Below are 22,237 nucleotides of genomic sequence, written 5' to 3'. Positions count from 1 at the left end.
TTGGTAAAAACCATTGCCACCAAAACGGAGGGCCAGGTTAAGGATATTTGACATATAGTCGTCCAGTTCTGGGCGACGGCCAGGGAAGAGCGGGCACAGGACATCTCTATAAAGAAAGAAGGCATATGCGAACTCAGTTGGTGTGAGTTCTCTGGAACAGTTGGACTGGTTCCCCTTCAGGTGGAGGCAACCTCCAAGGTCTTCAAGACACCTGTCGCTGAGTGGTTGGTGCAAGGATGGCAAGAGAAGAAGAGCCAGATCGATATAATTACCATCAGTGATTTGTCTGCGTAAGTGTGCTGGTACCGGAGAAGGACGGGAAACTGGAGTGCCAAGATGACGAGTGGGCGGAATGGCTGTGGACAGAGTAAAATAGGTGGTTGCCCGCTGGGCTGGGATGAGTTGAGGGAGAAAGCTGTGATGAAGTGCAGCTTGTTGGTAGTGCTCCGCGGGGGTTGCTGGCATCCTGGTGCTGGAAACCCCAAAGAAAGCCGGCTGCTGGGTGTACTGTGATGCGGCTGCGGGGGGTGCTGGCATCCGGGTGCCAGAAACCCCAGGGAAAGCCGGCTGCTGGGTGTACTGTGATGCAGCAGCGGGGGGTGCTAGCATCCCGGTGCTAGAATTCCCAGCTAAGGCTGGCTGCTGTTTAAGCTGGAGGTGGGCAGTGGGGGGTGCTGGCATCCTGGTGCCAGAAACCCCAGAGAAAACCGGCTGCTGGGTGTACCGTGATGCAGCGGCGGGGGGTGCTGGCATCCCGGTGCCAGAAACCCCAGAAAAAGCCGGCTGCTGGGTGTAGTGTGATGCAGCGGCGGGGGGTGCTGGCATCCCGGTGCCAGAAACCCCAGAGAAAGCCGGCTGTTGGGTGTACTGTGATGTAGCAGCGGGGGGTGCTAGCATCCCGGTGCTAGAATTCCCAGCTAAGGCTGGCTGCTGTATAAGCTGGAGGTGGGCTGCGGAGGGCATGATGTGAGAGGTCCAGGAATTTCAGCGCCACGTGCTTCATCCGATGTAGGAGATGTGCCAGGAGCTGTGGTGATTCTTGGTCTCAAAGGTCGACGTCCCTGCCTTTGTTGCTGAGATTTTGGCTGCATGACCTGAGGATGCAGGCGGACTGTCCCTTTAGCTGGAGTGAGGCCGTCACGGCGCGTCATCGGGGTGTGCGTGGTGACGTCATGCGGAAGCGGGCTGGAGCTGGCGGCCATGACAGGCGGACATGAGGAGATTAAAAAAAAAAAAAAAGTTTTGCTTTATTGTCGGTGTGATAGAAGGGGATGTTTTTGTTTGTTTTTCTGGAGAATTGCCACAGTACAGTCGGTAATTTTGGAAGGGGGCCAGCCTTCGGGACACCTCGCCGGAGCGTGGTGACACTGGGACTGCCGTCAGGAGGAGCAACCAGTGTTTTCACCGTGATGGCGGGGGGGCTGAAGTACTCTGGCAGGTGAGGGCGTTGGAGAATTGTGGCGACGGCGGTGGGTTGTTGTGAAGTCGCCGCATCCTCTTCTCTCTGACCGTAGGAGTGAGCTGGGAGAGGCGGTGGAAACTGCAGGTGAACTGTACTCCTTGCGTAAGTTATGGAGAGATGAACCGGGTGGGATGTGGATGGCGGAGGAGATGCAGCTGGTCGGACTCACATGCTTCTTCGACAGCCAAAGGACCCGGGGAGACGGCATGTCGGGCACGGCATCGGCGGGGAAGTCCTCGGCCTCCAAAGCCGGATCCGCTGGTGGGAGCGTGTGGAAACTTGGAGCTTGATCCTCCGGATCGTGAGCGAAAAAGTTGTCGTCAGATGGAGACAAGGACACGACGTCCATGGCAGTATCAGTGAGTAGAAAATACTACTTTGTGAATGAGCAAATATTGGCTAGTAGAAGGCTCTCGGGCTGTGTTGTGCTCTTGGTTCCGGCGGCGCAGAAGACGGGAGCGAAAGGGAAGAGCAGTTTAGGTTGGCATTTTGTAGGGAACGGAAGAGGTGTGTTTGAGGTGTGGTCCTGCTCCTGAAACTCGCTAGGAAAGCTCCAAATAAATCTCAACAACTATTGATCTCATCACCATATAAAACTACCTTGAAAAATACTTTCCCAAGAGGATGAAGCCTAATGTTTGGCCGTGTAGATTGCAGTGGAATTTACTAAGCATATTCATACTCCCTAGAGGATGAACCCTTTTTCATTTATGACACTGAAAAAGCTTTACTTTAGCACCACCCTCTACCTCTTCTTACCCCTTTCCATTGGTGAGTCCATGATGCCAAATGTGTTTACAATGTGATTTGTACTCATATGGGACATTAACATGGGGAACAGTTTCTGTTCAGAACCTATGAGGGCTGTTAGAGGAAACATTCACCGACAGCCAGCTCAGACACTATGAGCCATAACAAGCAAACTTGGCTTTATAATCCAGCTTCACCTGAAAACAGCCCTTCTAAAATTACAAAATGAACAGCACCAGAAAATAATTCATATTACAAGACCATTCTTGCTCCTGAGTGATTTGTTGACTGTGAAAATAAACACATGGATATGATTTTTGTGACATCACTCAGAAGAGTCCGGGGTAAAACTTTAAAGCATTTCTGTGGTTTTGTCATTTACTGCAACCAGAAAATCCACATTTGGTTGGAGGACAGAAAGCCTGGATGGAAAATACAAGTGGCATCCACCGAAGCTAACTGATAACATTAAAAAAAACACCTGTCGATCAAGTCTGAAAAAGTGATCAAAATGACAGACCCTCAAGGAAAACATTTGGTTGTCCTGTAAGTCACTGTCACCCATACACCAGAACACTGAGTATATTTCATGATCAGTACACCAACAACATTTGCTCATAGTCTTCTCTTAAATAGAAACAAACAAAGAATGACTGACTAAACAGACTGTTGTGGGACACAGTCTTAGTGTGAATTTGATGCATTCATTTGATGTGTCCCCATACTTTACACCTAAAACCAACCAGGTTCTCTTAAACCTCAGCCTCCACTCATACTGTATCCGGAGGGAAAGCTCCAGTGGTTGGTAAAGGGGTTAAAAACCTTATAAAAAAATAAAATGGATAATCAAAGGAGGAATGATGATGACTTAAAATCAGTTTAAAAGTGTACAATAATCAGGGGCAGGATGGGAAATAATCTCAAAAGGAAACTAGTTAAAGTCTTGCAAATAGTGATCTTGTAAAATCCCCAGTCTTATAGTCCAATGTCTTATAGTGTGTAACTGGCACTGGTGAGGAGCCGCCGACTCTACAGGGAGTGTAGTCTCATGTGCTTCACGGAGACGTGGCTGAATGACAATGTGCCTGACAGCTGTGTGAACCTAACAGGCGTCTCTACTGTGCGAGCGGACAGGAACGGAAAGGTGAGCGGCAAAAACAGAGGTGGGGGACTGATCCTGCTTGTGAACAATAAATGGTGTCATCCTGGACATATCACGGTGAAGTACAAGAGCTGCTGTCAGGATATTGAACTGTTGGCAGTCAGTTGTTTACATTCTATCGCGGGCAGCAACGGCAGTGGCGTGTGACGTCATCCATGAAACTGTTGCTAGAATTCAGACCCAGCAACCTAGTGCTACGGTGACCAAACGTCCCGCATTGCGTGGGACTGCACAGCATTTCTGTCTCTTTTCACGCGTCACGCAAATTGAGACCATAACCCACATGACTGGTTGTCACCTGCTCTTGCATTCCCCCTCTGGCCAATGAGAAGAAGCTGCATGCAGCGGCCAGCCCACGTGGGCTCTCTGTTTATTGTCATGGAAGCACTGCGTCGTGCGAGTGTCAATAGACTCGTTGGCGATGAACTGTGCCTCGCCTGGAAAGTAGACGAAAGCAGGCAGACACAGTGGGGGGCGGTGACAGAAAGCTGTGGTGAAGTCAGACAGTTTCCCGACAGTTTCCAGCAGCCTTCAGTCCGTACAAGAAGTCACAGACACACTAACATCCTGTCTGGAATGATGTCAATTCATTAAAAAAGTGATCAGACCCATATATCAGTTTGTTTTCAGTCTCCAGTTGTTTTAATTATGATAGATTAATTTATTAAAATGCTTTACAGGTGATCTGTAGTTTATGATCATGGTTTATCCTCCATTTTACATGAATTCCCCTGTAAATCAGCATCATGTCAGTTTGACCTGTCCCCTCAACTACACAGGCTAAATAAACTGTGTTTGACTATAAGGTTACTATTTTCAGGAAAAAAAAATACAAGACAACAGCTTTCATTAAAGATCAGTCAGATACAGTCAGGACTTCACATCTGTACAGTTGTTATTTTAAGAATCCTCACATCCCACTGACCACAAGTCTCTGTGTTGCTAAATACTTCAATAATTAGAACAGTCCAGTGTTAATATACAGTCTGTATAGTTTATGATGAATGTATTTAGTTTCTGATGACTAAACTTCGCGCAGGTGCGGGTGTCAGGGCGCGTGTCCCACATTGTCCCTCACAAACCTACTCCTTGTCCCAAATGTGGTTTATTGGGACCTGGTCACCCTACCTAGTGCATTCATTGCAATAACTAGGGATTTTAACAACACTACTCTCCTCCCAACTGACTGGGTTTGTTCAGTATGTTTTACTGTCCCACGAGGGAGAATAAGACACTGGATTTGTTTTATGGAAAAATCCAAGGATGCCTACAGTGCCTCTGCCCCACCACCTCTTGGCAGATCAGATCATAATCTAGTCTCTCTCCAGCCCACATATAAACCCTGTGTATTAAAGTTGCCTGTCACCACCTGCGCAGTCAAAGAGTGGTCCCCGGAGACCAGTGAGTCTCTAAGGGACTGTTTTGAATGTACAGACTGGACTGAACTACTGGAATCACAGGACAACAGCATGGACATGGACAGTAGGGTGGACATTCTAAGAGAATATCTAAACTTCTGTAGGAACACTATGATGACAGTAAAGACTGTACGCTGCTTCCCCAATTATAAACCCTGGTTTAACAATAATATCAAACAGCTCCTCACCAGAAAGAACTGGCGTGCAAGCAAGGGGACAAGGAGAGGCTCAGGGAAGTTCAACATAAGCTATCAGGCTCCTCTCCTGTGGAATCATCTTCCTGTTGCAGTCCGGGAGGCAGACACCATCTCCACATTTAAGACTAGACTTAAGACTTTCCTTTTTGATAAAGCTTATAGTTAGGGCTGGCTCAGCCTTGCCTTGTACCAGCCCCTAGTTAGGCTGACATAGGCCTAGTCTGCCGGGGGACCTCCTATAATACACCGAGCACCTTCTCTCCTTCTCTCTCTCCTTTGCTAACACTCATGTCCTGTTACTGCATCTCGCTAACTCTGCTGTACTGCATGTCACTAACTCGGCTTCTTCTCTGGAGCCTTTGTGCTCCACTGTCTCGCAGGTTGACTTATATCGCAGCGGTGCGACGTGTGTGGTTGTGCTGCTGCCTTGGTCCTGCCTGATGCCTCCTGCTGCTGCTGTTATCATTATTCATACTTCTACTGTTATTATACACATGATTATTGTCACATTTGTATACTATCAGATATAAAAATATATTTTCAACATTTTGTACCACAATAGCCATAATTATTATTATAATATTATTACTTTAATTAATGTTGTTGTAAGCTTTTATCATTACTGTCTGTCCTGCATTTCTCTCTGTCTCCGTCTCTCTTTCTGTCTTATTGTGTCATACAGATTACTGTTGATTTATCATGCTGATCTGTTCTGTACGACATCTATTGCACGTCTGTCCGTCCTGTAAGTGGGATCCCTCCTCAGTTGCTCTTCCTGAGGTTTCTACCTTTTTTATTCCCCCATTAAAGGGTTTTTTGGGGGGAGTTTTTCCTTATCTGCTGCGAGGGTCCTAAGGACAGAGGGATGCCGTATGCTGTAAAGCCCTCTGAGGCAAATTATGATTTGTGATATTGGGCTTTATAAATAAAATTGATTGATTGAAATTGATTGATTGAAGGGTAAACTGAGACAGACAAAGGTGGACTACAAAAGAAAGGTGGAAAGTAAGCTGCAGCAGAAGAACATCAGAGAAGTGTGGAAGGGAATGAAGAACATCACAGGCTATTCAAAGAAGAATAGCCAGGTTATTTATGGATGGTGACGTGGACAAAGCCAACAACTTCAACTTGTTCTTTAACAGGTTTGATGGAGGGGGCAGTGTTCACCCTACCTCTGCATCCATCCCCCCTTCCACAGTGTCACCTACTGCTGCTGCTCCTGCTCCACTGTCACCTGGAAATAGCCCCTCCCCCACTACTGCAACTATAGCTACAGCTACAACATCTACCACTCATGGCCAACTACCACTGTCCTTTACAGCAGACGAGGTGAGGGCGGAGCTCGGGAGACTGCGTACAGGGAAAGCTGCAGGCCCAGATGGAGTGTGTCCACTGCTCCTGAAAGACTGTGCAGCCCACCTAGCAGAGCCCTTTAGTGGATCTTCAACAGGAGTCTTTAAACAGGCAAAGCACCGGTGCAGTGGAAAACATCTTGTCTTGTACTAGTGCCCAAAGTGGCCAATTTAAATGACTACCAACTGGTGGCCTTAACATCACACATTATGTAGACCCTGGAGCGCTTAGTCCTCCATTTCCTGAAGTCAGAGATCACTGATGCTGTAGACCCCCTCCAGTTTGCCTATCAGGAGCACATGGGAGTGGAAGATGCGGTTCTTTACATGCTGCATCAGGCCTACACCTACTTGGAGGAGCCAGGGTGTTGTGTGAGGATCTTTTTCCTTGACTTTTCAAGTGCTTTTAATACTATCCAGCCCCCCATACTGAGAGACCAGTTGGAGGGGATGGGAGTACATCGCTTCCTGACCTCCTGGATAACAGACTACCTGACAGAGTGGCCTCAGTATGTGAGGCTTGGAAGCTGTGTCTCTTGGATGGTCAAGAGCAGCAATGGTGCTCCACAGGAAACTGTTTTAGCACCGTTCCTGTTCGCACTCTGCACAGCAGACTTTAAATACAACTCAGAATCCTGCCACACACAAAAATACTCTGATGATACAGTTATTGTGGCGTTTATCAGGAGCGATCAGGAGCAGGAGTACAGGGACCTCGTGGATGCCCTCAGGGGCTGGTGCAGTAAGTGCTGAACACAGCCAAAACCAAGGAGATGGTGGTGGATTTCAGAAGAAAGAGGTCACCCCATCAACCAGTCTCCATACAGGGGGAGGATATTGAGGTGGTGCACACCTACAAATATCTGGGGGTCCTCTTGGGTGAGAAGCTGGACTGGTCTTCTAACACTGACGCCCTCTACAGGAAGGGGCAGAGCCGCCTGTTCTTCCTGCGGACACTGAGGTCCTTTGATAATAAATAGAATAATAATAGACTTTATTTATATAGCACTTTTTTTTAACAATGTTACAAAGTGCTTGAGATACAACCAAATAAGGTAAAACCAGACATGGCAACTGACTAAAAGACTGACAAACAAGAAGCAAAAAACAGTTAAAAAGAATAAATACAGAAAACAAATTAAAACAGTATAAAATAAAAGCAGTCAAACATTCACAAACGCTTTTACTTAGGGAAAGGTTTTAAGACGAGATTTAAAAAATGCAAGGGACTTAGTGTGCCTTAGTTCAATAGGCAGAGCATTCCAGAGTGTGGGGGTTCTAACAGCAAAAGCACGATCTCCCTTTTTCACAAACTGCGACCTGGGAGTAACCAGCAGGGCTCCATCCGCGGATCTCAGTGGACGAGAGGGCACATACCATTTCAATAAGTCTGTAATATATGTTGGAGCTAGACCATTTAAGGCCTTAAAAGTGAGTAATAAAATTTTAAAACCAATTCGAGAACTAACAGGGAGCCAATGTAGGGAGGCAAGCACAGGGGTGATGTGCTCTTACCTCTTTGTCCCAGTAATGAATCCGGCAGCAGCATTTTGGACCAACTAGAGTAAAGTGCCTGAGTAAAGTGCATTACAGTAATCAAGTCACGAATAAATAAAAGCATGGACAACTTTTTTTAGGTCCTTGAGTGATAAAAATGACCTAATTTTCACAATCATCTTGAGCTGAAAGAAACAAGACTGAACAACACTTTTGACTTGATTATCAAAGGAGAGTTTGGCACCAAAAATAACACCTAGATTCCTAGCAGCCTGCTTAATATAATTTGACAGCTCTCCCAGATTAGCACCAGCGGAGTTAATGAAATTTGGGGGACCGAACAGAATGACTTCTGATTTCTCATCGTTGAATTTGAGGAAGTTTTGAAACATCCAGGATTTAATGTCAGAGAGGCAAGATGAGAGATTAGATAGGCTGCAAGAATCTGTGGTTTTTAACGGCATGTACAATTGAGTGTCAACTGCATAGAAATAGTAAAGCAAATCATGAGTCTGGATAACCTGGCCAAGAGGCAGCATGTATATGGAAAACAGAAGAGGACCAAGGACAGAGCCTTGAGGGACCCCACACCTCAACTGGGCTCTGTGGTAGCCATGGCAACGTCTACCCCTCGCTGGCAAGTCAGCATCTGACATCCCTCGCTCTGAAGGGCTAGTTTCATACCCACTACCTCTAGTTATGCCCCCTACCCCTACACGCAAAAAGGAATTGGGACACCCCTACCCCTCGTGGGAACGCGCAAATCTAGGTGTAGGACCAAGGGGTAGGGCTAAGGGGGGGTTTGGGACGGGTCCATAATGGACAATAGCAGACACCCTCTCCACAGTCTCTTGGAGCGACAGAGGAGCATCAGCAGCAGTTGGCTCATCTCACTGCGTTTCAGAAGAGCCTTTATCCCCATGGCAAAAACACTGTTTAATATGTCCTGAAACCAGTCACACACACACTAACAAATTTTCATAACTGGACTGGACTGTGTAATGGACACTTTCATTTTAATTTAATGTCTATTTATGCACTTATTTTAATGTATTTTATTTAGTTTTTTGTCTTTTACGAGCTGCTGGACAGCTGAATTTCCCTTTGGAATAAATAAAGTTCTTTCTATTCTATTCTAAAAACTCACATTGTCTTTAGACGTGAGAGGGTGTTGGACTTTAGTCTTTCAAGTCCCCTAAAGTGTATGGTAGGTATTACAAAAATATCTACTGTATCTGCATAAATTATCATAGAAATCATTAAGTTCACCAACTATTATCACATCTTTCATCTTTCTCAACTGAAAATGATCATGGCAGCATGAGCACATCACTGGCTAGTGATTGGTTGGGGCAAAACAAAGCAACTTTAAGGTACCAAAGCCTAAAATTATAGTGACACAATCAGCTTAACCTTATCTGTCAAGACAACCTATCACTTGTGGTTGTAGGGTGATGTTACAGTGTGATGTTTTTTGACAGAAGCTTTGGAATGTTGTCAAGTTGTTCACGCTGTAAACGTTAATTAATTACTGCTGTATTTACAGATAGTGAAAGCAACGGGCATGCCAGCTTAAACTGGGAAGCCTGCTAACACAATCTAACTGGTCGTGCTAATAAAAAAAGAGGAAGGCGAGATAGAGAGGTTTACTAAAAGATCCATTGGCACTCCTGACTATTCCTCTACGTTTGTCCAGCTTTGTAGTCCTTGTTGTTAGATGTTATGTCTACCTTTGTTTTCATTGAGAGCAATGCAAAACCCGGAGTCAAAGTCTTGTATATGTGCAAACACAGGCTACTACTCAACTGGTTTTGCTAAGAGGCAATAAGCTGTTGATGAGCTTGTCTGTAGATACTGAATTTGTTGGAAGATGACTGTGATTAACTGTGTTTGGAGTATTTAAATGAGATTTTTAATTGCTGGCTACCATGCATCGGCCAAAAGAAAAAAAGCACTCATAGGGCTCTAGTTTCCTGGCGCGGCGCAGGGTGGCGCATGGTGGCGAACCCTGCGCAGAGCTAGTTTCGAGCAGCGCAACCCGAGGCACACTCAGTTTGGTAGTTTGGCAGACCAAGATGCACTGAGATGGGTGTGGCGGCGCAGCAGGGGGAGGTGTCCAGATCCAGCTTGGCACAGTGACAGTTTCGTGCCAAAAGGCTTCGCCGAAGGTGCACTAAAAGCTCGCCAGCTGAAACCACGTCTACTGTCAGCGCAGGCGGAGCGCAGCCAGTGTAACCCGAAGTTTGGCTGACCGACGGACAGTGCGCACACATCGCCAAAACCTCACAGGCAGGTTTCCAGAATATCAGGCACATTAATAATGCAATAAATAGCCAAAAAAACACTATTCAATGCAACTATCTGCAATCAGCACATAAATGTATCTTTATATCGACTGTCCCATTACATCTGATATCAGATCAAAGGGGATTGGCACCGTTTGGCACCGTTTGGCATGCATAATGGAAACCCAACTTGATTTGATTAACACAGCTGCAAATTAATGAGTTCACATCCCTCTCAGCTAACCACAAACAGCCACAGCATCAGATAGGGAGTATATATTCAGCATCTGTCATCTTAGAAAAGTCAAAAGAAAAGAAACAGAGTGAGACTGTGAGAGAGAAAGAGAGAGCGCACGCGCACGAGAGAAACGCAACATTGATTTACAATTGTGGTGACCTCCTCCCAGGCTACCTTTGCATCATCAGCCCGTGGAGGTCTGCTCGCAGTTCCGTATACTCTCAATACACCGTAAACTCTCAATACACCTTTGCGCAGCGCATTAAAGGGCGAGGAGAGGGGCTCATTTGATTGGTGTGATGTGTGTAAAACCCACTTCACGCCTTCTCTCCTCCCTCTTTCCGACTTGCGCAGGTAGGAGGGACAGGGGTGGAAAAGAGGAGTAGCTGCGCCAGCGCGCATGGTGTGCCAAACTTGCAAAATCCACCTGGCCACACCCAGTTGGTGAAGTGCAGGTGCGCTGCGCCCCGGCCTCGCCCAGTCTGCGAAACCAGAGCCCATAGAGTCAGTCTGGGTATTGTCACTGCAGCTCCACTCACTTCTTTAGGCCATGAAGGTCACAGCTCTTTTGTTTGGAGCATTGTGAAAGATATTTGCGTGCTCACAATTCATGACAGAACTCTCCGTTACCATTAAGTTAGCATTATTCCTCTGAGGAGGGATTTTCCCTTTGAGACACAGATGGAGAGTAGGACCACAAAACCTCCCACAGAAAGTTAAATTGAATTTGGCTCGAGCAGAACATCAAACTGCTATGAGTCAGTGTTGTGAGGCTGCTGTCCTGATCACGTGATTATTTTCAATGTTCCTGCTCACAGTGCTGAAGTCAGTTAGTCAGTTTGGTGACATCATATTAACCTCCCTGTGCCTCAGAGGAAACCTTTGGTTTTCTGTCTTCCTAAATCATAAATCTGATCCTCAAAAAAGTGAGGTTGCTTCCTTTGTTTAAACACTATGCAAATCCAACTACTTAAGCTCTGAGTCACTCTGCCATAGGAAAAACATTAAGCGCCTCTAGATAGCAAAACAATTCATCATCTAAATCATTTGGTGCCTATCCAGGTTGCACCACACCCAATCAATCCTCAATGAAAACTGGTTGAATCTCACTAATTCACCATTTCCCTTTTTACTGAATTCAAGCTCCAAGCATGGTCCCTTTGTGCTGACCTGCTGACACACAAGAAAAAAATTGCAGATTAAAAAGAAGGTTAAAATCAGGCTACATTCAGTTGCAAGTTTTTAAACAATCAACAGTGAATGCAGTGAAATTGTTTTTTAAAGAATTTCATTTGATTTTAACATATAGTTATGCTCTGCTTAACAGTGAAATAAAGTCATTTAAATCATCTTGGAAAATTTACTTTATGTACAGTCACGTAGACATCGAAAATACTTTTACTTTACAACCAAGGGTGGTTATAACCAGGACATCTAGACGTTGTTTAACTTGCATATTACCAAATCAGTGCTTGCTGAAAGTAATTGTGCACAGCAGCTATTACTTCTAAAAAATGGGAAAAATGGGTATTGTGCCTAAGTATAATTTTATAAATAAGTTTATCTTGGTTTTAGTGATTGTTTGCCCTGCTTTTAAAAAGTTCACCCCTCAGATAGAAAGGCAAGTTGGGCCAACTGTAGCTGAGTGTTGGGTTGACTGTGTTGCAGAACCAGAGAACCAAATGTGGGCTGGCACTGGTCCATGTATGGCTGACAGACTTGGCAAAGTGCTTCATGGGTCAATTGGAGCTGTTACTCAGTTGGCATCACTCTAACTATAAGCCAGTGGGGGTTAGGGCTGATCTTTGACACAAGACCAGTGTTGACTTAGGCACAAGGGTTGAGCCATTTTGGATACCTCTTACACTCTCTGCACAGTCTGGTGTCTTTTCCTTCAGTTTTCTACCATTTACCATTTGTAGAGCAAATTCTGTCTCATGAGTGTCCATTTATGGATACAAATATATAGACAGTTTGTGTTCTTACAGGGTAAATCAAATCAAATCAAATCAAGTTTATTTATATAGCACATTTTAAAACAACCGCAGCTGACCAAAGTGCTGTACAAGATAAAAGAATGACACACAAATTTATAGCAATACAAAATGTACACAAGGCTATTCCATAGCTTTCGAGCAGCGACTGCAAAGGCACGATCCCCCTTTACCCACCAGCCTCAATCATGACAGTTAAAAGACAATGTTCGGAGGATCTAAGAGGTCAGGAGTTGGAGTAGGAGGAGTTCAGCGATATACTGGGGTGCCAGCCCATGTATGGCTTTAAAAACAAATAAAAGAACCTTAAAATAAATCCTGAATTAGATGGGTAGTCAGTGCAGGGATGCTAGCACTGGTGTGATGTTGTCTCTTTTCCTGGCACCAGTGAGAAGTCTTGCTGCACATTCTGTACCAGCTGCAAATGAGACAAAGATGATTGGCAGACACCCAAGTACAGGGAGTTACAGTAGTTGAGTCTTGAGGAGATGAATGCAGTGGTTACGGTCTTGAGGTCATTGTGTGAGATGATGGACTTGAGTTTTGCAATGTTCCTAAGTTGGACATAACAGCCCTTCACCACAGTGTTGAATTGTTTGTCAAATTTAAAGGCAGAGTCAAAAATGACACCAAGATTCCTGGCATGGTTATGAAAATATGGTGTGAGTGGTCCTATGTGACTGACTATGCTGGTTGTGTTGTTGTAGCCTGGTGAAACCATCCTAATCTCGCGAGCTCATATTCGATTTTGCTCCGCAGATCAGTCTGGCCATGTAATCATAAAGGCTCATTCTGGCATCGGTTAAAGCTTACTGGACCAGTCACAACCATTTATTACTTTGGGGCGGGCACGTCATCAGAATAGGAGGGACAAGGAGCGGAGTGAATGCATTTCGTAAACAACCAACATAGCTACTGATTTTGAAACTGCTATGGTAAATGTGTTGAACGAACTAGAATGTACATTTTCTTTAAAAGCAGAACAAACGGCTGCACTGAAAGCTTTTATTGAAAAAAAGGATGTGTTTGCCGTCCTTCCTATGGGGTTTGGTAAAAGTTTAATTTACGAACTGGCTCCGTTGATCGGGAAAAAGATGGGACTCAGTGAAAACCCAGTGGCTATTGTTGTTTCTCCGCTACTTGCTCTCATGGAGGAGCGGGACAGAAAAGCAACCAAGCTGGGAATCACAGCCATGCAACTCGGAGTCCACAGTGAGGAGGAAATCCGCAAAGACGGCAACACTCTTTCTTAGACATCATCACTGCTGCACGCTGCACTTGCTTGCTAATGATGTGGGTTTCGTTAATAATTGGCAAACTTTCTGGGGAAAACCTGGTCTTATTAGGAGAGACGGCATTCATCCCACTTTGGATGGAGCTGCTCTCATTTCTAGGAACCTGGCAAACTTTATTAGTAATTTAAATCCCTGACAACCCAGAGTTGAGACCAGGACTCGGCGACGCAGTCCTATACGCCTCTCTGAGCTTCTAGTTCAGTTACCCAGCCATAGTTTTCATAGCTTTATACAAACGGTGTCTGTCCCCCGACCACCTAAATTATTTAAATCTAAAATTAAACAAAGAGGAGTTGTGCATAACAACCTCATAAAAATTAAAACCTCTTTTGTGACAGAAAGACAAAACAGGAGAATTAAATGCGGACTGTTAAATATCAGGTCTCTATCGTCTAAAGCAGTGTTAGTAAACGAATTAATATCAGATAATCGTATTGATTTACTCAGTCTCACAGAAACCTGGCTGTGTCAAGATGAATATGTCAGTCTCAATGAATCCACTCCTCCCAGTCATAATAATACAATAATAACATAATAATACAAAGTTCCAGTTTAGTTCTTAAATCAGATAAAGTTATTATTGTAGGCGATTTTAACATTCATGTCGACGTTGATAATGACTCCCTGGCTACCGCGTTCATCTCATTATTAGACTCCATTGGCTTCAGTCAGGGTGTACATGAACCCACTCATTGTTTTAACCATACCCTCGATCTAGTTCTGACGTATGGAATTGAAATTGATAACCTAAAAGTCTTTCCACAGAATCCCTCGCTATCGGATCATTATCTGATTACTTTTGATTTCTTTTTACTCGATTACACGCCACTCAGAAACAGTTACTATACTAGATTTTTATCAGATAGTGCTGTCGCAAAATTTAAGGAAAAGATTACTTCGTCGTTAAATTCAATACCAAGTCCCTCAGTAACAGAGGTTTCCCGTACTGACTTTAACCTCTCCCGAATTGATCATTTTGTCGATAGCACCGTAGGCTCGCTGCGAACAACACTTGACTCTGTAGCTCCTCTTAAAAAGAAGTTAGCAAAGCAAAGAAAGTTCGCTCCTTGGTATAACTCTCAAACCCGTAAGTTAAAACAAATATTGCAAAAATTTGAAAGGAATTGGCGATTGACCAAACTGGAAGAATCTCGTTTAATCTGGACAGACAAACTTATAAGAGGGGCCTCCGCAATGCCAGAGCAAACTATTACTCAGCATTAAAAGAAAAAAACAAGAACAACCCCAGGTTTCTTTTCAGCACTGTAGCCAGGCTAACTGAGAGTCAAAGCTCTATTGAGCCTTGTATTCCTTTAGCCGTTAGCAGTAATGATTTTATGAGCTTTTTTAATGACAAAATTCTAACTATTAGAGGCAAAATTCATGACCTCCTGTCCTCAGATAGTACCTATCTAACCTCAAACACAGCTGTAAGACCTAATATATATTTAGATTGCTTCTCCCCAATTTCTCTTCAAGAATTGACAGCAGTGATTTCTTCATCTAAATCATCAACGTGTCTCTTAGACCCCATCCCAACTAGACTACTTAAGGAGGTCTTTCCTTTAGTTAACACTCATATATTAGATATGATCAATATATCCTTATTAACAGGCTATGTACCACAGTCTTTTAAGGTAGCTGTAATTAAACCTCTACTAAAACAGCCCACCCTGGATCCACAGGTGTTAGCCAACTATAGACCAATATCTAATCTTCCCTTTATGTCAAAGATCCTTGAGAAAGTAGTCGCAGACCAGCTGTGTGATTTTCTCCATGATAATAATTTATTTGAGGAATTTCAGTCAGGATTTAGAGTGCATCGTAGCACTGAGACAGCACTAGTTAAAATTAAATGACCTTCTGATTGCTTCAGACAAAGGACTTGTCTCTGTACTTGTTTTATTAGATCTTAGTGCGGCGTTTGACACAATTGACCATCAAATTCTACTGCAGAGACTGGATCACTTAATTGGCCTAAAAGGTTCTGCACTAAGCTGGTTTAAATGTTATTTATCTGATCGTTTTCAGTTTGTTGACGTTCATAATGAATCATCCTTACGTACCAAAGTTTGTTTTGGAGTTCCGCAAGGTTCTGTGCTTGGACCAATCCTATTTACTCTATATATGCTTCCTTTAGGTAACATCATTAGAAATCACTCTATAAATTTCCATTGTTATGCAGATGATACTCAGTTGTATTTATCGATGAAGCCAGAAGAAAGTAATCAATTAACTAAACTCCATAACTGCCTTAAAGACATAAAAACTTGGATGAGCACCAATTTCCTGATGTTAAATTCAGACAAAACTGAAGTTATTGTTCTTGGCCCCAAACAACTCAGAGACTCTTTATCTGATGACATAGTTTCTCTAGATGGCATTGCTCTGGCCTCTAGCACTACTGTAAAAAACCTCGGAGTAATATTTGATCAAGATTTGTCTTTTAATTCTCATTTAAAACAAACCTCACGGACTGCATTTTTTCATCTGCATAATATTGCAAAAATTAGGCCTATCCTGACCCGAAAAGATGCAGAAAAATTGGTCCACGCTTTTGTTACCTCTAGGCTGGATTACTGTAACTCTCTATTATCAGGTAGCTCTAGTAAGTCCTTAAAAACTCTCCAGCTAATTCAGAATGCAGCAGCACGTGTACTAACAGGAACTAAGAAACAAGATCATATTTCTCCTGTTTTAGCTTCACTGCACTGGCTCCCTGTAAAATCCAGAATTGAATTTAAAATCCTACTGTTAACTTATAAAGCTCTAAATGGTCAAGCTCCGTCATATCTTAGTGAGCTCATAGTGCCATATTATCCCACCAGAACACTGCGCTCTGAGAACGCAGGGTTACTCGTGGTCCCTAAAGTCTCCAAAAGTAGATCAGGAGCTAGAGCCTTCAGCTATCAGGCTCCTCTCCTGTGGAATCATCTTCCTGTTACGGTCCGGGAGGCAGACACCGTCTCCACATTTAAGACTAGACTTAAGACTTTTCCCTTTGATAAAGCTTATTAGTTAGGCTTATAAGCTTATAAGCTAGTTAGGGCTGGCTCCGGCTTGCCCTGTACCAGCCCCTAGTTAGGCTGACTTAGGCCTAGTCTGCTCCTGGAGGACCCCCCTATAATACACCGGGCACCTTCTCTACTTCTCTCTCTCTCTCTCTCTCTCTCTCTCTCTCTCTCTCGTATTCTATTACCGCATCTTGCTAACTCGGCCATTCTGGATGTCACTAACTCGTCTTCTTCTCCGGAGTCTTTGTGCTCCACTGTCTCTCAGATTAACTCATATCGCAGTGGTGCCTGGACAGCGTGACGTGTGTGGTTGTGATGCTGTCGTGGTCCTGCCAGATGCCTCCTGCTGCTGCTGCCATCATTAGTCATTAGTCATACTTCTACTGTTATTATACACATATGACTATTGTCACACATGTATACTGCCAGATATTAATACATACTTTCAACATATTGTACCACAGTAGCCAGAACTATAACTATAATATTATTACTTTCAATAATGTTGTTGTAAGCTACTGTTATTACCTGCATCTCTCTCTCTCTCTCTCTCTCTGTCTCTCTCTCTGTCTCATTGTGTCATACGGATTACTGTTAATATATTATGCTGATCTGTTCTGTACGACATCTATTGCACGTCTGTCCTGGAAGAGGGATCTCTCCTCAGTTGCTCTTCCTGAGGTTTCTACTGTTTTTTTTCCCCGTTAAAGGGGTTTTTTGGGGGAGTTTTGGGGACAGAGGGATGTCGTATGCTGTAAAGCCCTGTGAGGCAAATTGTGATTTGTGATATTGGGCTTTATAAATAAAATTTATTGATTGATTGCTGGTCTGTTTACAGTGGTGTTGTGCTAGCCTACATCACACGTTTTGTTTACTCTGATTGGTTTTCCGTCTTTCCAATTGCGTGAAGGGGCACTTTGAGTGACAGCCGTTGATACTGCCCCTCGGGAATAGAGGAAATGTACAGTCCGTTTTCAGACCCATTCACATTTTGCGAATTGGGTCTGGCAACGCCAGGCTAGTGTTGTTGGGGGGACCAAAAACAATAACCTCTGTTTTGTTATTGTTTAATTGAAGACAGTTTGTCTGCGCATGCATTTATTGACAAGCCAATGATACTGGTGAACTTCCTGAAGCTGGCCGTGTAATGCGCAATGACACAGCCTGGCAATGGCAAGTTCAAACACTGACACTGAGATGGCGGACAATGAGCGGACACAGGTAGGCAGGTTCGGTGCTCCAGCGCTCTTGCTACAAAAAGCAACAAACTTTGTACCGCCATCTCTTTCTTTTTGTGAGTTCACTTTTACTTCTGTGCCCGCTACATCTGCACTTTCTGTCTAAAAGTTATGATAAGGCCTACTCTCCAGCTAAGGGCAGCCAGCACTTATTGTTTACAAGATTCATGAACGCTAACCGAGCAAGAACGCCACCAGATAAACACCAACCTACAAAGGCACCTGGCCATCTCATGGGGCATGTGCATCTCACAGTCATTCTCCTTCTGGCTGAAGATGTAGAAATAAACCCTGGTCCAACACCTATGGACATATCTAGCCCGGAGACACAACAGTCGGCCCAACCGACTCGGCTAGCCCAACCCTGGCTAATGTTAGCACAACCGCGGCAACAAGTCATGTTAGTCTGGCTCCCTGCGCCGGTAACTGGGTCGCCACAGCAACTTCTACATCAGCTAACGTTACCACAACAATTCACCTGGACTCCACCGTCATTCCCTGGGCACCTGCCACCGCTTTCACTATCACCAGCCTGGTCCTCACCACTGGGGGGAGATCCGTGACTGCTGCTGTCCAGGTCGCCAGCTTGGTTACCATTACTCAGGCCTGAGCGGCGGCTAACACAGCCTCCATCCTACGTCTCCTCCACTGAGCCGCTAACCAGGGATAGCCCAGCAGCGGCAGCAACAGCAGCGGCAGCAGCAACCTCTCCTGGGCAGCTGAATGTCTCCTCCACCGAGCCGCTAACCGAAATGAATGCCATGACAACCACGTCTAACTTTGTTCACCTCGGTTCGGCCACGCTACTCTAAAGAGAGGAGGGGGATATGACGTATGCCGTAAAGCAGCCAAATTTTGTAGTCCTCCTGTAGTCAATAAAGATGGCAAAGCCGGTAGACACCAGGGAGGGATCACTGGCAGGTGATGAAATATTTGACTGAATGTGAGTAATTTTTGAGGAGAAAAAGTTTAAAAATTCCTCACAAATGGGTGTGGGACAGGTAGCAGCATCGGGGTTGAGAACCGAAACTATTGTGTGAAACAACACTTTTGGACTGTGAGAGTTTCTGGAGATGATGTTGGCGAAATATGTTGCTCTTGCAGCTTTAACAGATTGCTGATAGTTTGCCAGGGTGCCTTTCAAAATGTCAAGTGAGACCTGAAGTCTGTCTTTTTTCCATGTGCGTTCTGTCTGTCGTCAAAGTTGCTTGAGAGCACGGGTCTGGCTTTTCAGCCATGGTTGACTTTTAGTGTGCAGTTTTCTGAGTGTCAGAGGGGCAACGGATTCCAAAATGTCTCCACAGACTGAATTAAACGCTGTGATTAGTCGTTCTGTGCTCAAGTGATGGGGATAGCCAATTATGGTTTTAAAAAATGAGGAGGCAGTGTAAGCATCAGCAAAATTACTAGCAGTGGATGTATTTATAGAGCGGGAGTAATGGACAATTTAGGGTTTGGGACAGTGTAAAATGGGCCAACATGGGGGAAAGTCACACATGTGCAAGTCACAAGCAAATCTCAAGTCTTTACCTTCAAGTCTCAAGCAAGTCCCAAGTTAGCTGTGGTGAGAATCAAGCAAGTAAAGTCAAGTCCCTGCTATAAGTCAAGCAAGTCAAGTCGAGTCATTGCTCAGGTCAAGCAAGTCACAAGTCAAGTCATATGTCACATACAGCAGACAGACAGAAAGGAGGGTAGGAATCAACCTGATCTCACAGAAATACGTGAAATGACCACAACCTCTGAACACCGCATTCTGTGGTGGCAGCACCTAATGGGTTGAAATTATGTGCCAGTACCACGGAAACAATGCCATTGTAAAGTCACTTAGGATCCATTGTCGTGGTGTCCACATGGATTCCCTGATTCAATAATGTCACGTCAACCTCGTTTTCCTCAATGATATCCTTAACAGTCCTGTATACACACAAAAACATGGAAGTGTCCTTGATAACTCAACAATATGACAGGTTAATGTCAAGGCCATAAAATAAAATAAATGTATTTTGCCAGCTTTTGATAGCGTAAGGCTTTAAGAGCATTGTGCTGTGGGCGGATGGGGCGCGTTCGACTACTGTTTTGTAGCTACTGTCTGCCATCTGTGGGTTTCATTCCATTTCAAACTGTCGTTCGTCTGCCGTAACCAAATCCAAACGCCACTAAAAAATAAATAAATAAGAAGAAAAAAATACGTCTGAGCACGGAAGAACCAGAGAGGAAACACCATCACATGGAGCCGTCCGCATCGGGAGACGGCAACCTGGCCACCCTCCACTCCACCAGGGGAGAGCGGACCCCAAGCCAGCGCCACAGAACCAGCGGCAGCCCCCCGGCGTACACGGCTCCCACTGAGGAAACACTGGAATTAAGAACTAAACTATGATAAATGACATAAAATATTAAGATGTAGGCCTAACATCAAATAAATTCATTATTAAATAAATTAAAACATATAGCCTACAGTAGATAAAAGTAGAACATGCTAAAAGTAAATACAATAATAGGCTAAATAGTATCTAAGCAACAATAAATATTATTTAAGTTATCTATTAGGCTACCATTCCACTCTCTAAATAGATTTTAAAATTTCAATTTAATTTTAATATTATTTTTGCTTATTTCATTATTGTTATTAATGGTTTACTTTTTCGTAGTATTTTATTGTCTGAGGATGACTCATTTTAGTGACTATCTACAGTAAAAAAAGATAAAAAACAAGCAAACAAACAAACAAAAATCATTTTATACACTGGGCCTTCAAAGTGCTCTCTGAAACTACACCTGGCATGGCTTGTGTCCAAAAAATGAAAAAAATCAAAACTTTGCCGTAGAGGTAAACCAAATACATCAATGGAAAGGTCTCAACCTGGAGAGTAACACATGTCAGTATGAAGATTCTGCATGGCTCCTGCTGTGAGCCATTCACCTTTGAACCTTGACCTTGGTACATGTTTGAAGGCGTATAACTCAGCAACAACAGAAGGTACAGACATGGGACCAACTGTTATAGAGAGCTCTTGACCTCAACTATCATGTGAGTGTAGTCAACTGGGGGTGCTGTCAGATATGGGTAAAATATGGATTAAAATAATTTTCACCCATTTAGAAATTAGATATTTAAAATCTGATTACACAAGTGTGTTTACCATCCCCTTAAAGTCCACAATGTACTCTCAATTCAGTATTTACAACTTCCAAATCTAGGAAAAACATTTATCTTTTTCAAAAACTACAATTCCCTAGGACCGCGCCATGCAGCTTGATACATATCAGAAACATAGTTGTAGTTCTTCTGATTTGCAAAGTAGGGTTCTAAATAGGGTCGTAAAAAGATATCTACTGAATATATCTGATATCTAGTAAAGCCGAACTAGTAATGTAATGTAAGTAAGGATGTTGGCTAATTTCAGATATTTTAGATAGTACTCAAAAGACGGCGTTTTTGGGACGGTAGGTTTTTGTGGCTTGTAAAATAGAGTTGTAAAAGATAGATATACTAAATATATCAAATATCTAGTAAAGCCGAACTAGTAATGACACTGCACCTCGATGAAATATGTTAAGAAAAAGTAAGGATGATGGTTAATTTCGGATATTTTAGCAAGTTCTCTAGAAACTGCGTTTTTGGGACTCCGGGTGTAGAGTTGTCAAATAGTGTCGTAAAAAAATAAATCTACTGAATATATCAAATATCCAGTACAGCCGAACTATCATGTTATTATTATTATTAGGAATATAATCCCCAATTTGGCCCCCTTCCCAAATTAAAAGACGCACCAAATTTGGCACACGCGTTTGGTCTGGCGAAAAATTTGATATTTCAGCAGTGTTGTATGTGGACGGGGCCAAATGGCGAAATAGCGCCCCCCTAGAAAATTTTGTGCCTCGAGCCCTGCCTGTGAGTGTCACCTACACGCATGAAAATTGGTGGGCTCATAGAACATGCCAAGATGCACAAAAAATTCTCTTGGACCCATGCTGTAAACCCAACAGGAAGTCAGCCATTTTGATTTGAATTTTTGACATGTTTGAACAAACTCCTCCTAGGGATTTCATCCGATTGACTTCAAATTGGCTACAGATCATCCTGAGAACATGCTGATCAAAAGTTATTAAGAGCTTTACTCTATGTGAAGGGGCATGACCACTAGCGATTTTTCGTTTTCTCACCATCGAATTTGGACGACCCTCATGCCCACATACTTGATCTCAGCAGCTTCAAACTTGCTGGACATGATGATGGCTCCGCCCTGAATGGCCAGATATATTAATATCCCACCTTACTCAAAGCGCCCCCCGGTGGTAACAGGAAGTGACCAGTTTTTACTTTAACATGTA

This window comes from Epinephelus lanceolatus, chromosome 8, assembly GCF_041903045.1.
Source record: "Epinephelus lanceolatus isolate andai-2023 chromosome 8, ASM4190304v1, whole genome shotgun sequence".
In the NCBI taxonomy this organism is placed as follows: domain Eukaryota; kingdom Metazoa; phylum Chordata; class Actinopteri; order Perciformes; family Serranidae; genus Epinephelus; species Epinephelus lanceolatus.
Note: the sequence above shows the minus strand (reverse complement) of the source record.